We start from the raw sequence: 15,050 nt of genomic DNA on the forward strand, positions 1-15,050 counted from the left end.
TTAAATTGTGGCAAAGGTCAAAAGTTGAGTTGTGTGCATTATGAGAGTACTGCTTATCAGTAATGTACTTAGAGATTAGTAATTCTAAACTGATTATGAGTATAGAATATTATTTTAATTTTTATGACAATAATTCATTATTAGTCAGCAGTTATTCACATTTGCTGAAGGTGCATTGTTAGAAATTTTATATTCTTCATGGCCTCTCTCAAATTCTACTTTATACAAGTCATGTTGATTAATTATAATAAACTCATACATACCTTGATATTTTCCACTAAAATGTAAACAAACTTTAAATGTCTATTTTGTTTTTCTGTAGGAAGTGGAAGTCAATTTTCAATGTTTAGAAGAATTATATTCTTCATAACCTCTTCAAGATTATATATTCTATTATGTTTATTCTTTATAATCGGCATATATCTCCACACTAGCTTTAACAAACTTCAATTTTCTTTAATCCTTTGTTTTCATGCTCTTTGACTAAGGAAATAAAACTCATATTTGACATATGGGATATAGCTAACAACAAGGACATACAATCATTAAAAGTATTCAATTCTATATAAAATATTAAAGATAGCAACAATTTTAGATAATTTATAGTGCCCTTTTCTGATTTTTGGTAATTACTCTTAGAAATAAATATTGCCAGTGAATATACATGAAGTGGAGCCTGTCATGGAATGATGCAGGTAGAGAAAAGTTGTACAATATCTCAGTCTAAAAAAAATTTTGAAGTACTCCAATGGAGAAGATCCTCATATGTCATCGATTGCTTATTGCATAATAGAAAAGACACCTTTGAAAAAACACTTCATTACTTTTATTCAAAAATCCATATTGTTCTTTTATTATTCACCTTTAGAAGTCATGTAGCAAAGTTCAGAGGAATATAACCTAATTTAAATGGGTATAAAAATGGTTCCAGACTGTCTTAGGAGTAATCGTACTAAAGAATAAAAAGAGAAGAGACCATTTTAATATTCATGAAAATCAAGCTGAGAGTGACTTACATTTTATTATTTTCATAGAGAGGGAGTGACTTGGGAGAAAATTTGTTTTAACTCTGGAGCATATTTGGACTAAAATGGACTTTGAGATTTTACATTTGCTGTTGCTTTGAACATGTCATCTCTGTGCTTTCTGATGTTATGACCCTGATATTTTTGTTTCATGATATTATCAACTCCCAAAGAGGAAACCTGCAATTTGGCTTTGGGAACGTAATATTTGCCCTCACTGCTTGAAATCTGGTATGGATGGCGCTGTATTTGGGCTGGAGACCTGTGTCCTCTGGCCAGGATTCAGCTGTCAAAGCCCCATCATTGTTATTGGCGCTAATGTGCAGACCATTCAAGCCAGCTCAGCAGATGCTGGAAATAGAACTTGCTGTTAGATTCCTTGAGTCTGTTCTTCCAGAAAAAAAGATAAAAAAAGAAAAGAAGTTGTTTAACTGCCATTTCATACCACTGTACCTGATCTTTGAAAAGAGGCATTTGGGATTTCCAGGGAAATTTATTCGGAGGATAGTGTGCTTTGAAAGAGAGGGAGATGGAGAAAACTTTTACTAAGCAACTATTTACTAAGCAAATATATGCAATATTTGGTATTTTATATATGCTATTTTATTTAATCCTTGTAACAACTCTTGTCAAAGAAAACTAGCACCAGATGGCTTAAACAGGGAGGAATGACTTAACTCAAGAAGATTACAATATAGGTCAAGACTACTGCAATAAGGGAAAAAAGACTGAACTCAACTCAGTTGAAACAAAAGGCAGGAGAGTTTTTTACCCTGTGGTGAGGTAATGGAAAGCACCTACAGCTGCAGAGGTTGACCAGCAGAATTGGGTCATCTGTTTTTGCTAATTGGTGCTTATGGAAATTAGTCTCCTCCCCTCCCTCAGAGATTGGGAGGTGGGTCAGGAGTGCTAGCTTTCCTGATGACCACATTTCAAAAGGATGACTCCAGGTTGAGAAACATTCCTGGGTTGTAAAAGTGGGAAGAAGCTGAGAGAAGATTTATATTTCAAAGGTCTGAGAAAGAATTTAGAAATCGAGGGCTTTCTAAAGTAAATTTCTAAGAAAAGAGAGGCCTATAGTGAGGAAAAATTCTAACATTTAAGTCAAGCTTGAGGAGAATATGAAGGCTCTCTTGATCACCTTTAAGGTAAATGTTATTTTCCTTGTTACTAAGAGACAAGTTTGGAGAGGTTACCTTTACTTGCCCTAGGTCTCTCAGCTATTCATTGACAGAGTTGTGACTTGACCATAACTCTGATCTGATCCAAAACCTATGAACTACTCATTAAGCTTCATCCTTGTAAAATTCCCAGGCAAGTAGAGAACGCTGGCCACATAAAAAGATTCAAAGAGTAAGTTCTTAATTATTTTCCTAAAGCTTTCCAGTTCCTTAAGGGATAGGTTATTTCTAAAAATGTTTTGTTCATGTAAAACTGTTGTATACTATATGTTCTATAGTTTTCAACAATTTGAATATTCACTAACAAAAGCAGATGCAACTTTAGGGCATGAGCCATTTAGTCTGTCTGCCTGCTAATTTTCTTATTTCTGATAAAGGCTTTTACAGGCTGCAGAGGATTCTCTTAAGATATTTGCGAAACAACTTTAGGAAATCTTCATGTTTTCCTGTTAAATGAAATTTATTTGTAGTATTTATGAGTTAAGGTACCATTTTAGATAAGTGGAAGAAGAAAAGCAAAGTTAAAGAAATTTGGCTATTAATAAAGGAAGTTTCTTTTGTTAAAATCTCAAGAGAAACAAGATCTGGAACAGTTGTCAGGGACTCCGAAGGATAAGGGGCATATCTGTTGTATGTCAGAGTTAAGCTTGACAGCTAGGAAAGTTTCAGCAGGCTCAGATTGATATGGCAGATCACAACCCATGGCTTAGCCAGAATGAAATCTTCCCAATTGGTTACTGATCAGTTTTTAACTTCTAAGAATGGAAGAAAACATGTTTCTCTGCATAGTATTAGCATCCATGAAAATATTTGACATTGTTTACTTTAATAATGTTAGTCTTGATTTTTATTTGTCAAATGACAACCATCTGTGTTTTCAGGTTTTCTGATAACAATAAAAGGCACCTCTTACCCCTCAGTAAAATCTTTTCTTGAATTTAGTAACTGTCAGGATTATACCTTTACCTTTTCTAGTCATTCATTTACTATAAGAAAAGTGATCAGTGACATTCATTATTCCTTACTTTTAATCTTAGGATATATGAAAGACAAACAACTCCTTTAAAAAAAAAATTGGATAACGAATTCATCAGAAAATGAATGCTCAGAAAATCCCAGTCAAGTACTCTAGTCACGTCTACCAGTTATTTATCTCGGCTTTGCAATCGAATGGTATTACTTGTTTTTCTTCTATCGGAAGTGTCATTCTCTTTTGTAACAGCACCAATGAGCTCTTGGCTGGATTTTAATTGTCAGGAAATGATTTCCTTAGAATACCTTGCAGGAAATTATCTTACAACATCTTTACTTGAATATACCATTGTTCTGGTAAACTTCACATGAGAAAGGGTAAAAATGCTGTTATTGGGGTATAAAATGGAAAGTGTAAAGGAGACACTTGTGATTTTATGAGGTACAAGGAACCATTATCATGTAATGTAAACACTGGAAGAAAGATTATTGTGTGTTGTATTAAGCATGTGTATTTCTTAAGGAGACCAGAATTAAACTAAATGTACATGCACAGCTTCAATTTTTAAGAGTTTGGTAACATAGGAAGCAGAAGTAAAGGAGGTACATGGGCATTATCAAACATTTAGTTTATATTAGCATTAAGTTATAATGGTATCCTCAGAGCATTCTTAACTGACCATCTGCAAATGATGCCAGTACTTGCAGTGAGATTTTGCACAGAAGAACTTTATCATTGTTCAAAATATCTTCTGCATTTATTTTTAGTCTTTGGCATTCCTTTTTTAAAATCCTTATAATTATATCCAGTTTGTATATAATCTCTTTCTGGAAAAAATTATACTGAAAAGAAACAATTTTTATTATCGCAAAAAAAAAAAAATCCAAATAAAACCTTAGCTTGATATTTTAAAACCAGGAAAATAGCCTGATTTAGACAACGTTAATTTTGATGATGCTTTGTTTTCAAATTCACAGTTCTTTGTTACAGATTGGTTTATTTAAGGGTTTTGAACTTATGTTGGTCCTTCTGGATGCATATAGTAATTTAGAAATATTACACCTGTCTTGAAATGAGGAGACTGTTTTTCTCTTGATAGTGGAGTCTGCATTATAGGTCATTCCAGACACAACCCTACAAAAATGAAATCTTTCCAGTAAACTTTTTTCAATCTATGTCTTGGAAGAAGTCTTACAATTTACATTTCCTTGTACAGATTTATTCTTTCAGGAGATTACCTCAAATGTACAATATAATTTCTAAATTTTCAAGAAGAATAAACTACAAAAGTAAACAGACTACAACTTGAAGAATTATAGAAGGAATGGTACACTGGATATCACTTATTTGGATACGCATCTCAGTTTAATTCTCACAGCCTATCTGCCTCCAAATTCCAGGTAGTTTTGATCTGTACTGGAAATGTTGCAGCTACAGAGAGTCTGAAAGGTAAGAATTTCTATTGGTCCTCAATTGTTAAGCAAAGCCCAGTATTATTTTGACCCTAAAAGGTGTAGAAATAGATGTTTTAGAATTCAGAGATTATTTGGGCCAAATTCTCCATTAAACATGAAGAACTTGAACCCAGGACTCTTCTAGCTTAGTATGTTATTGCACTATGACTACTTTTTTCATTATCATAAAAGTGGAAAGTAAGCCGTATATGGAACTTGATGCAACATATGTCACAGGGCGGATATAGAGGTGGTACAAGTACACTCACTAATGCCTCATTGCTAACTGAAGTCAAATCACGTTCCTTTTTTCATTTCCAAGCTTGACAGTGGGTAATTGAACAGGGAGTCAAAAAACTCAAGTGTAATCAGGGAACAGGCTGATAATGTAAAAGAAGGTGGATGTTAATGTGAGAGGAAAACCATAGGGAGTCATGATCAGGGCCCTTCGAAGACTCTTGTGGACCATAGACACTCTTACCTTCAGAGGTCCTTCTTTCTACATGTCATCACATACGCTAAAATATTCCTACATCCTACATGAAATAGAATTTGCAGTTAAAAATGGGGTTAGATATTTAGAATTTCTTTTTGAAATTATATGGGTACAATTAATTTGATTGACAGTTTTCTATAATGTCTTCACAATCATATAAATTTAAAACTCAGAAATATATAGGAATTTTCGCCAAGGGAGAAAATTATTTCAAAAAGTGTATATATATGCATATATATATGCATATATGTATATAGCTACATATATATACGCACACACATATGTACATACACATATACTAAATTAGGATGAATAAAGTTAGTATAATGGCACATTTTATAAGCATGCAATTAATTTATTTTACAAAGGGTCTTATCTTTTAACTTTATCATTTCGGGAGAATTAAGGGAGTCTCAAAGTTACTGTCAGTTACTGAAAATCTCACAGGGCCTAGTTACTCTGCCCATATATCTACTGGCAGAAAAAATATCAAAATGTTTAAAGTTTAAAAAACATTTTATCACAAAACAGTCATGAAGATGTGAAGTACAGCATAAAGAATATAGTCAATAATACTGTATCGTGCCAGGTGGGTACTAGGCTAATCAGGGGATCACTTTGTAAATTACATAAATGTTTAACCACCATGCTGTACACCTGAAACTACTATAAAATAATGAATATCAACTCTCAGTGAAAAATAAAAATTAAAAAAATTAATTTTCATATTAAAAAATACTCATAATTTTGAGGGCATATGACCAGCAGGAAAGCACATGGGCTTCCTAAATGCTTTACTGTTAGAAATACTTGGCCAAGTATGCTGAACTACCACATACATAGTAGCTTACCCACCTTACCCCAGGTAAGCTTGATGGAGTTACAAGTAAAAATGTCTTCATAGCATTTATTATTACTATATTAGTTGTCTATTGCTGCTATAACACATTACCACAGACTTAGTGGTTTAAAACAACACAAATGTATTATTTTATATTTCTGGTGATTGGATATCTTAAATGGGTTTCACTTGACTAAAATCAAGGAGTCAGAAAGGCTGTGTTCCTTTCTAAAGGCTTTAGAGGACAATTCCTTTGTCTTTCCCAGTTTCTAGAGGCAGCCTGCATCCCTTGCCTCATGGCCCCTTCCTTCATCTTTAAAGCAAGGAGTAACCAGTTTAGTGTTTCTTACATGGTACTACTTTGACACTGGCTCTTCTGCTTCCCTCTTCCACATTTAATGAACACTTGTGGTTATATTGGGCCCACTTAGAATATCTAGAATGATTTCTCATCTTAAGGTCACTTGATTAGCAACTTTTATTTCATCTACAATCTTATTTTCCCTTTTTCACATAACCTAACATATTCATAGATTCCTGGGATTAGGACATGGACATCTTTGGAGAGCCATTATTCTGCCTCCCACAACTGCTATTATTCTACCTATTTACTTGTTTTCATCTGTTTCCTCCTGCTTGAATATAAACTCTGTGAGAACAGCAATCATGTTTGTCTTTTTCACTTGCTAGTTCTCAAATATTGGTTGTATGAAGACTGAATAAATGAACGAAAAAATATAAAGTATTTAGCATTCTATATGTTGTGGTTCTAGGGTATATTCCTTACCTAACTATGTTAGGAAACATTTGATATTTACACAAAGGTTCGGCAGAAGGATATCAGTATGTCACTTTCATTACTGATAAAGTTATATTGGAGATCTAGGCCATATAGTTAGTTCTGCGAATGCATCTCTCTTGGATTGGAAGGACTCAGCCTCTAGTCCTAAGCTGTGCTAGACAAAGGCCTGCATGTGTTACAGGTGCAAACTGTATAGTACTCAGAAGGAAAAAGATGAGAGTGCCTCTTCTGCTTGCAGAAATATCTGCAAAGAGGAGGGAGATGAGCCAAGTAGGATAATTTCCTCTTCTAAGATCACCAATGAGATAATTTACCCTTCTTCTTGGGGTGGGGGTGTGAGAGGTTGGCAAAGAGAGGCCAGAAATGTTACTCTATAGAGTCCCTCCCATGGATGTTTGAGGTGAGAGAAAGCTATATGTCATCAGCCCTTATTCAACCACATGGATAGTCTTTTTAATTTTCTCTTATTGATGAGTTTCTGACTCTATGCTAGTGCTCCATAGATAACTAACATCTGGACTATGTTCAGAATCTTGAAAATATATTCTTGAACCAAGTTACATTGTATATGTACTCCATGCTCATAAGTTTCCTTTCATGAGCTAGAAAAAGGATGTCCTAATCAATCTAGAAATGCTTTCAGGTTGACAGTATAATTTTTTTCAATGTAAACAAAAAATGTTAAATGTAAATGACAACATTATTTTTATGACATTTGCAGTTCCCATTTAAGAACTGATAAAATCAAGAATATATAAGTAGAAAATAGGAATTCAGAACCTTAGAAAATCTTTGAGTTTTTTAACTTAAAACTCATACAATGAAACCATTGCTATTACAGATGAAAAATCTGGGTCCAAAAGGCATTAGGTACTCGCCCAAGTTCCCACAGCACCACAGTGGGTCAGAGCTGGACCCTTGCCTTCTCTTCAATAATTGTCCCTTTTTAATAGTTTTATCATGCATCCTGTTTTTTTTTAATGTGATGTAGTTTTTAGATTAATAATTGATTAAATTTATAGCATGTGAATATAACTATATAATTCTATAATTCATAAATAGGAATATGTTAAGAGTGATGTAAAAAGCATTTGAATACACCTTGATTTAGCAAGTAATCTTTTTCTAAGCAGTTTTCCTGTATGAAAGCCCAGGTTACATGAGAAAACTGCCATTGGGCCAAAAGTTTGATACATTTCCATGATCCATGAACCTTCCTAGTGCCTCAAGGATTTGATTTGAATATATTATCATAGAAAACAATTATAAAGAATAAATCCCTTATTTAATGTCTTATTTTTTTAAAGTAATCAATTTCTTCTTTGTGCTAAATATGTCTGTCATATATTAAATAGCAATATTAAGCCCACTAAAAGAAATAGCCAAAGAAGTAAATGGCATATGTTGTTATTATATTCAATGATTAATATTGAGCAACTTGTTGGAATTTTTATTAAAATCAAACAGAAGTACAGAGTGTAAAATATGTAATTGAAACTAATTTAGTCTCCTGAGAAAGAAAGTATTATGATAAAAATTACCTACCTTTGCCAGAATTTCCTTGGGATGGGAGATATAGTAACTATATTGGTTTCCTATGTCTGATCTTCTATAAGCAGCAACCTTGTTAAACTTTTGAACTCTGTCTGCATGCTCTGCCAAAAATAAATTGTAGGACTTTATTATGAGTGCAAAAAGCACTGAGGAAGAGCCTATAGAAGCCGCTTTGATTTAAGCATTTCATATTTATACCTTTTGTGACTCAACACAGACATTGAATTTGTGACATAATTTGGTAATAACTAAGTTATAAATGAATGTTTCCTAGGTGCATTCATAGTTAAAATTTAATGAAAATATTTTTATTTATGGTAACAATGTAATAGTTAAAATGATTTCTACTGAGGAATATTATATAACAAACCCTTTATCGACATGATCTTGCATTTTATTTCTGAGCTAGTGCTATATCATTTTGTGCTACCATTATCTTCTACCATGTTAAAAACAAAACAAAGCAAAAACAAGTGAAAACAGTGGTAGTGTGTATGAAAATCAAAATAAATTAAACTACTTATTTTTCCTTTTCTTATTTTTAAAGTATGAACTACCAGAAAATGCACTATTTTTTGAAGTTCCTGTTCTCCCTATCAGTCTCTTTTTAGAAGAAGAGTAAATAGAAAGAATACAGGGAGATGTTACTAAAGTGTTGCTGCTTCACACACACAGTCCTCCTCCCTGGAGAGTAGACCCTGAAGCCATCTCTGCTCCCCTCCAATGGCCATGCACTATGAGGACCACTCCCCTGTATGGAGTTATGACCCTGAACTGGCTCCAGGTCTCAGCAGCAGCAGGGATTAATTAGTCAGCTTCCAATACCTTTCATCTACATCTTTATCACAAACTTAAAAGAAAATGCAAGAGAGCCTAGTAAAAAGCATCTCTAGAAAATATTCTAACATGAAGTAATGTCCATCACAAATGAGAAAGTCTGCAAGCTTTTTCTCCGTTATCATCTGCCACGTTCTTGCCACATTCACTCAGACGTTTCTTGGGCCCCTTCTTTGTCCAACTCCTTTAAAATTCCTTACCTTCCCTGACTTTGTCTTCCCACTTGTGTGACGGCTCCTCTCTGACATCACTGAATTCCTCCTGTTCTTTGAATCTAAGTGAATTCCACCGTTTTTGTCTTTAACTCTTCTTACTTTTCTGTATACAGTCATACCTCACATATTGTACTGCAGTACTAGACTTCTGCAGTAGAGTAAATATCACAATAAAGCAAATCACATGAATTTTTGGTTTCCCAATGTGTATAAAGGTTATGTTTACATTATACTGTAGTCTTTTAGTGTGAAACAGCATTATGTCTAAAAAAATGTACACAATTCCTGGAATGAATATAAGACTTCATATCTGGTTATTGGATGAATGAGTAGAATTCATGAGTAAGTGAATTGTGATTCCTGAGAATTTTTCTGGACAGGGCAAAGTGCTAAGAGCTGCAGGTGGGGAAGATGGACAGAATTCATTTACTTGGCAAGTTTGTAGTCTAACAATAATATATGTAACTGTTTCACCCATTGTTTGGCAATTATTTCAATGTTAAAGCATTTTATTACAATGTAGTGAAGAACATCTTACTAAAAAAAAAAAAAGGTTTTCTGCACTAATAATTTAGAACAGCTTTCCTGTGGTAGAATTAAAAGGTCAAAAGGTATGAACACTCTAAGTTTTAATTATGCATTAGCTCCTTCGCGCTACATGTAAAATAAGGGAGCTGTAACTATTGACAGATTCTTGTTTATAGGTTTAGTCAGAGGAAAAATGTTTTAGGGGGAATAGTGTAGTAGTGTATATTTTATTTTTTTGCCAAATCATTCTTCCTGATTTTTCTGATTATCTTTGATCATTTATTTTTGAAAATTTCTGAAGGAACTCATGTATAACCTGAAAAAATAATGATTTAATTAACAAACTCATGCCTGATAGATTTTCATAGAAATCACAAAGCTATTTCTTACACCTGTGTATTTTGATTTTTCTACTTAGCCACTGGCTGCAAACAAAATTGCAATACTGTCTGTCACATATACAGGCTCTTTCTTCTTGCCTGGTAATAATCTAGAAGGATGATGACATTTCACTTGAAAAGAGCTTGATATGAGCAGTGTGTAATATTTCCTTTGTGAAAAACTTGGTGTGATATCTTCCCTCATCTGGTTCTCTCCGTGACTCTGAGCTCTTTATTTGAAAAATGAGCCACAATATTTAGAATCAAGAGTATTCATTAAATTTGAATGCCAGAAAAAAAACTTTAGAAACAACTTTTAAGACTTTATCCTTTAATATTCAAATCAAGATAGAACTACTGAGTGAGATTTGCGTTTTATATTTAACTTGTGCTTTACATTCAATACTGCAAATTTGAAGTAACAGAAATTGAATATTCTGCTTTTTTCCTGCCCCAATCTAGAAATGTATTACTAATGAGACAAAAAATAAATGCATGTGGATTCAACCCATTATCTTTGTAATGTACTACACTTGCTAGATTTTTGATTATTGGAAGTTCATATTGCAGCTGCTATTTCAGACATCCTATAAAGTGGTTCTCTGATGCATAAGATAATACTTTTGCTAAATTTTTCTTGTCTGGTGTTCATGTTCTGCATTGAAACCAGTATTTATTATTCATTTAACATATTTGAGGGCTTACTCAGTAAAGTAAAATAAATCTGTTACACAGGAGAATTTCGATATTAAAACATTTTATTTATTAAAGCAAAAATATCAGTATTTTTCATACAAACAAGTCACTTGACTCCAGGGATGGTGGTTCAGCAGCTAAATAATATAAGCAAGAAACCACTTCCTTTCTGTTTCGTGTCTCTGGCAAACTGCCTTTAAAGTTGCTAAATCATTTACACAGTTACAGAAATCACATGCAGATTCAAAAGTCTCTAAAGAAGGAGCATGGTCAACTCCTTAATTCTTTTTTAAAAGCCTACTAATCTTTTTCCAGAAGCCACCCAAAGCCTTCCCCTTTCTTCTCATTGGACAACATTGTGTCTAACATATATGCCTAAACTGATCTCCGGGAGTCAAGGAATTACAGGGATTTGGCTTTCGGTAGGCAATAAATATTACCTCACATGTTACATAGGTCCTGACCCTGATAGAGTCAATGTGGGAAACTAATATGACCATAAAAGATTGTAAGCAGTACCACAGCGTGTACCATTCACAGGAGTGTGTGTGGGATGTTATCGGGGTTATGAAGAGAAACACCAAAAAGAGGCAGATGATTTTAGATTGAGGGGAGAAAACAGAATTAGTTCAGCTACAGAGAAGACTGGAGGAAAAATATTAATGCTATTAAATTAAGATTGAAGTTTAGAGAATAAGTTATGGTTTTTAATTTTTCAGTGTATCAAGTTTGGACAAACTGAAGAAGTATCTTAAAGATTTTTGTTGTTGCTTCAATCATATAGTTTTAATTTTCAAATGAGATATTACTGTTATATACTTTTCTTGGAATATAGATGCTGAAGTAAGGTGAAATCTAAAGTTTTATTATAGCTTTAGATCTTGTAAGTTTGATGGCTAGAATCAGAATAACAATGACATTAGATGTTCATGATGTTATAGATAGACATGATGGCACTGTTAGTTTGACTGTATGCAATGCCAGATAGAGTGTAGAAAATATTTCATTCAGAGCTTTTGTATTGCTGTACTAAATATCATTAAGCATTACACAATAAAGTAACCCTATCAAGGTAATTTTCAATGATAGTGTAACATAAATAGCAGAAAATATCTTGCCTTTTTCAATTTTTCTGTTGTGTATAATCATAAAAGAACAGAGAGAGTAGATATGACATTTTGGATTTGTAGCTGATGGGAACATGTTTTATGCTCATTAAATCCATTTGCAAGTAGCACAATGATTTCAGACATATTGTACAACAGCAACCAAAAAAGCCAGTTATCGTCTCATGAAATGCATGGTCCCAATTCTAGGTGAGAAGAGGAAAAAAGCATGACAGTTGTAAGAGAAGAAATTTATATAGTTTCAATTTTCTACTTGTGGAATGCTCTCACAATAGAAATTAATGGCGAAGATTTAATCAAGTTGGTTTTAAAAATTATTTTATCTTGATCTCCCATATGAATTTATGTTAGGTAAGAATGATATATCTGCTTTTTAATTAATTTTAAATCACTAGAGATTGTTTAAAGTTCATGTAAAATATTAACCAAGTCTGATCTTAATTTGGAAGAAGTTATGGTATGTACTGACTAAAATGTAAAGAACCTTGTACAACGGCCTGTATGGGATAGAAGGTTTTATCAATTAATTGCTTAGATATGGGCTCAGAAGGAGGAGGCATTCAATATGTATTTTATTTTATTCATATTTCACTTAGCCAACCGGGCATAACTATTTCTAGCCTTAGAGGTAGTAGTCTTGCCTACTATCTCCATGTCCTAATCTAAATGGGACCATCACGACACTTAGGAAACAGTATGCTCTCTGGTTTTATGTCCAGGCTTGTGTTACATTTTCTTCCTCTCTTCTCATTTTCACCATTTTTATGCATCTTTATTCTACCATTTTCTACCCTAAATTATAGTTTATTAAATTTCCTTTTGCATCATTACCATCTTCTTCATCTCTTTCAAATGAAAAAAAGCATGCGTAATGAATTAAATTTTCCCAAGCCTCTCACATACTTTAATCCATGAAACATCAGAGAATAATATAGTCCTCACACACAGACAGGTTAGCAATGGTTCTAATATTCACATAATTGGTTTTAGTTAAGGGTCTTAGTCTCTGCCAGATTTTTTTCTGGTTTTATCAACTTGCAGTAAAAATAGTATTGGAGGGAAGGAGGGTAATCTACTCCCATTTTCTTTTTCATTTGTTGATCAAGGAGTTACTGAACAATGGGAATTTGGTAAATAAGAAATAAGGCTCCCGAATAATCGAGTTCAAATGATAGAAATTTCTTCATTTTGTAAAACTTTATGGAATTCCATCCATTCATTAAATGAGACTTTATTAAGTAACTATTGTGTGCTAGAGATTTTTCTAAACACTCAGGATATATCAGTGAACAAAACAGATTTCTGCTCTTCTTGAAACTTACATCCCAGAGAGAGCAGAGACAAAATACTCTAAACATATTAAACAATTACATTCTGAAGCATGTTATAAGGTGATAGATGTTATGCATAGACCAGGGTAAGAGGGATCTAAGATGACAGGTCAGAAAGAGGGGAGTACGGTTTGCAATTTTAAATAGGTCTGTTGCGATTGACCTTAATGATCAAGATAGGAAACTCAGAATGGGACCGGCTCCTGAAAAGATGTATTGTGTTCAACTTTAATATAGTAAGAGGAGCAGAGTCAGCAACCACAATACAGTGGTTAACATTTATTGAATGCTTACTAAGTCTAGGCATTGTAGGTAATGCCCTGAAAATGTATGATATCTTTTAGTCATTTAAAATGTTTGAGGGTTCTGGGTTTTTTTCCTTTCTCAAGCTAATGGACAGTTCCAATGTAAAGAAATATGAAATCGCTAAAACTCTGGTAAATGAGCTATAAAGAAAAACTCAGACATCTCGATTGCTTAGACAGTTCAGATTTGCACTAATCTGAGGCATTATTTCAAGATAGATAAGATGACGAACTCTAGAGCCAAACCGTTCCATCACTGTGCATGTCTCTAACACATACTGACTTGAGAACTGAAGCAAGTTATTTAACCTCTCTTTCTCTCACCTTTTTCTTGCCCATAAATTATGGTTAATAGCAGCACCCATAGTTGTGAGCAATCTCTCAATAGATGATTGATAGATGTATTGAGATTTATAATGTGTGTGTGTGTACTTCTGCTATATATCAGTGCCCGATACAATGTTATCGATTGCTGTCTACTTTTGTCCTTTGCCCGGTTGACTCCTTGTCATTCTTAGACCTTAGTTTAGCCATCACAATCTCATTTCTTCAAGGGGCCTTTTCCATATATATCTCCTTCTCCCCCATTTATTATGCTTTTACAGATTGACTGTCCTAATGTAACATCTCAGTGTATAATTAAATAGCTGTGTAATTCATTTATGCCAAATATATATAAAGAACCTACTACTCACCAGGCACTGCTGTAAGCTTCAAGGAAACAGCCGTGAACTAATAGATGAGTTCTAGCCCCAAAGGAACCTGTATTCTGGTGGTGGGAGGAAGAAAAATCAACAAATACATGTATAACATAATATCAGTATCAATAGATCTTTTAAAGAAAAAAAATTAAGAAGTGACAGAGGAACAGATCATTCTTTAATCAGGAAAAAGATTATTAGAGTAAACCACTGAGAGAAGATATTTGATCAGAGAACAGGATAAGGGAACAAGGCTTGGCACCTGTCTGGGGGAAGAGTATTTCAAGCAAAGGGAACAATGTATAAAGGTCCTGAAGTGGGACCTAGCTTGAGCTGTTCTGTCAAGGAGGCAAAGTGGCTAAAGCAGAGTGAGGAACTAGGAGGGGGCAGGAGCTGAGCTTGTGACAAAATCATGACTATCTGATTAATTTCTCTCTTGTCTTCAGGGCTGTGATCTCCTTGAAGGTTGCACAATTCGAGCGATTTGATTTTTATTCCCAAGATTCAGCCTAGAATCTGACACATACTGGGTCTTCAGTGAATATTTGTTGAATTTTAAAAAAAGAAAACATGACTGAGACACAGGGGTTAATACCATTCTGAT

The 15,050-nt window shown here is 33.7% G+C and overlaps 1 protein-coding gene across 4 annotated transcripts in view; it reads left to right on the forward strand.

The window, feature by feature from the left end:
• PRR16 (proline rich 16) overlaps positions 1-15,050 on the forward strand; it is a 248,590-nt gene that overhangs the window by 175,688 nt on the left and 57,852 nt on the right. The window contains exon 3 of one of the 4 annotated variants that reach the window (XR_005649787.1): positions 4,396-4,628. The exons of 2 other annotated variants lie outside the window; for them this stretch is intronic. The gene's annotated coding sequence lies outside the window, so the exon portion shown is untranslated. Of the gene's footprint in view, positions 1-4,395; positions 5,676-15,050 lie in introns of those variants that run through there. One more of the 4 variants, XR_005649789.1, reaches the window with a different exon arrangement.

The sequence above is a fragment of the Pteropus medius genome, unplaced genomic scaffold, assembly GCF_902729225.1.
Source record: "Pteropus medius unplaced genomic scaffold, Ma_sr-lr_union100, whole genome shotgun sequence".
NCBI classification, from domain to species: Eukaryota; Metazoa; Chordata; class Mammalia; order Chiroptera; family Pteropodidae; genus Pteropus; species Pteropus medius.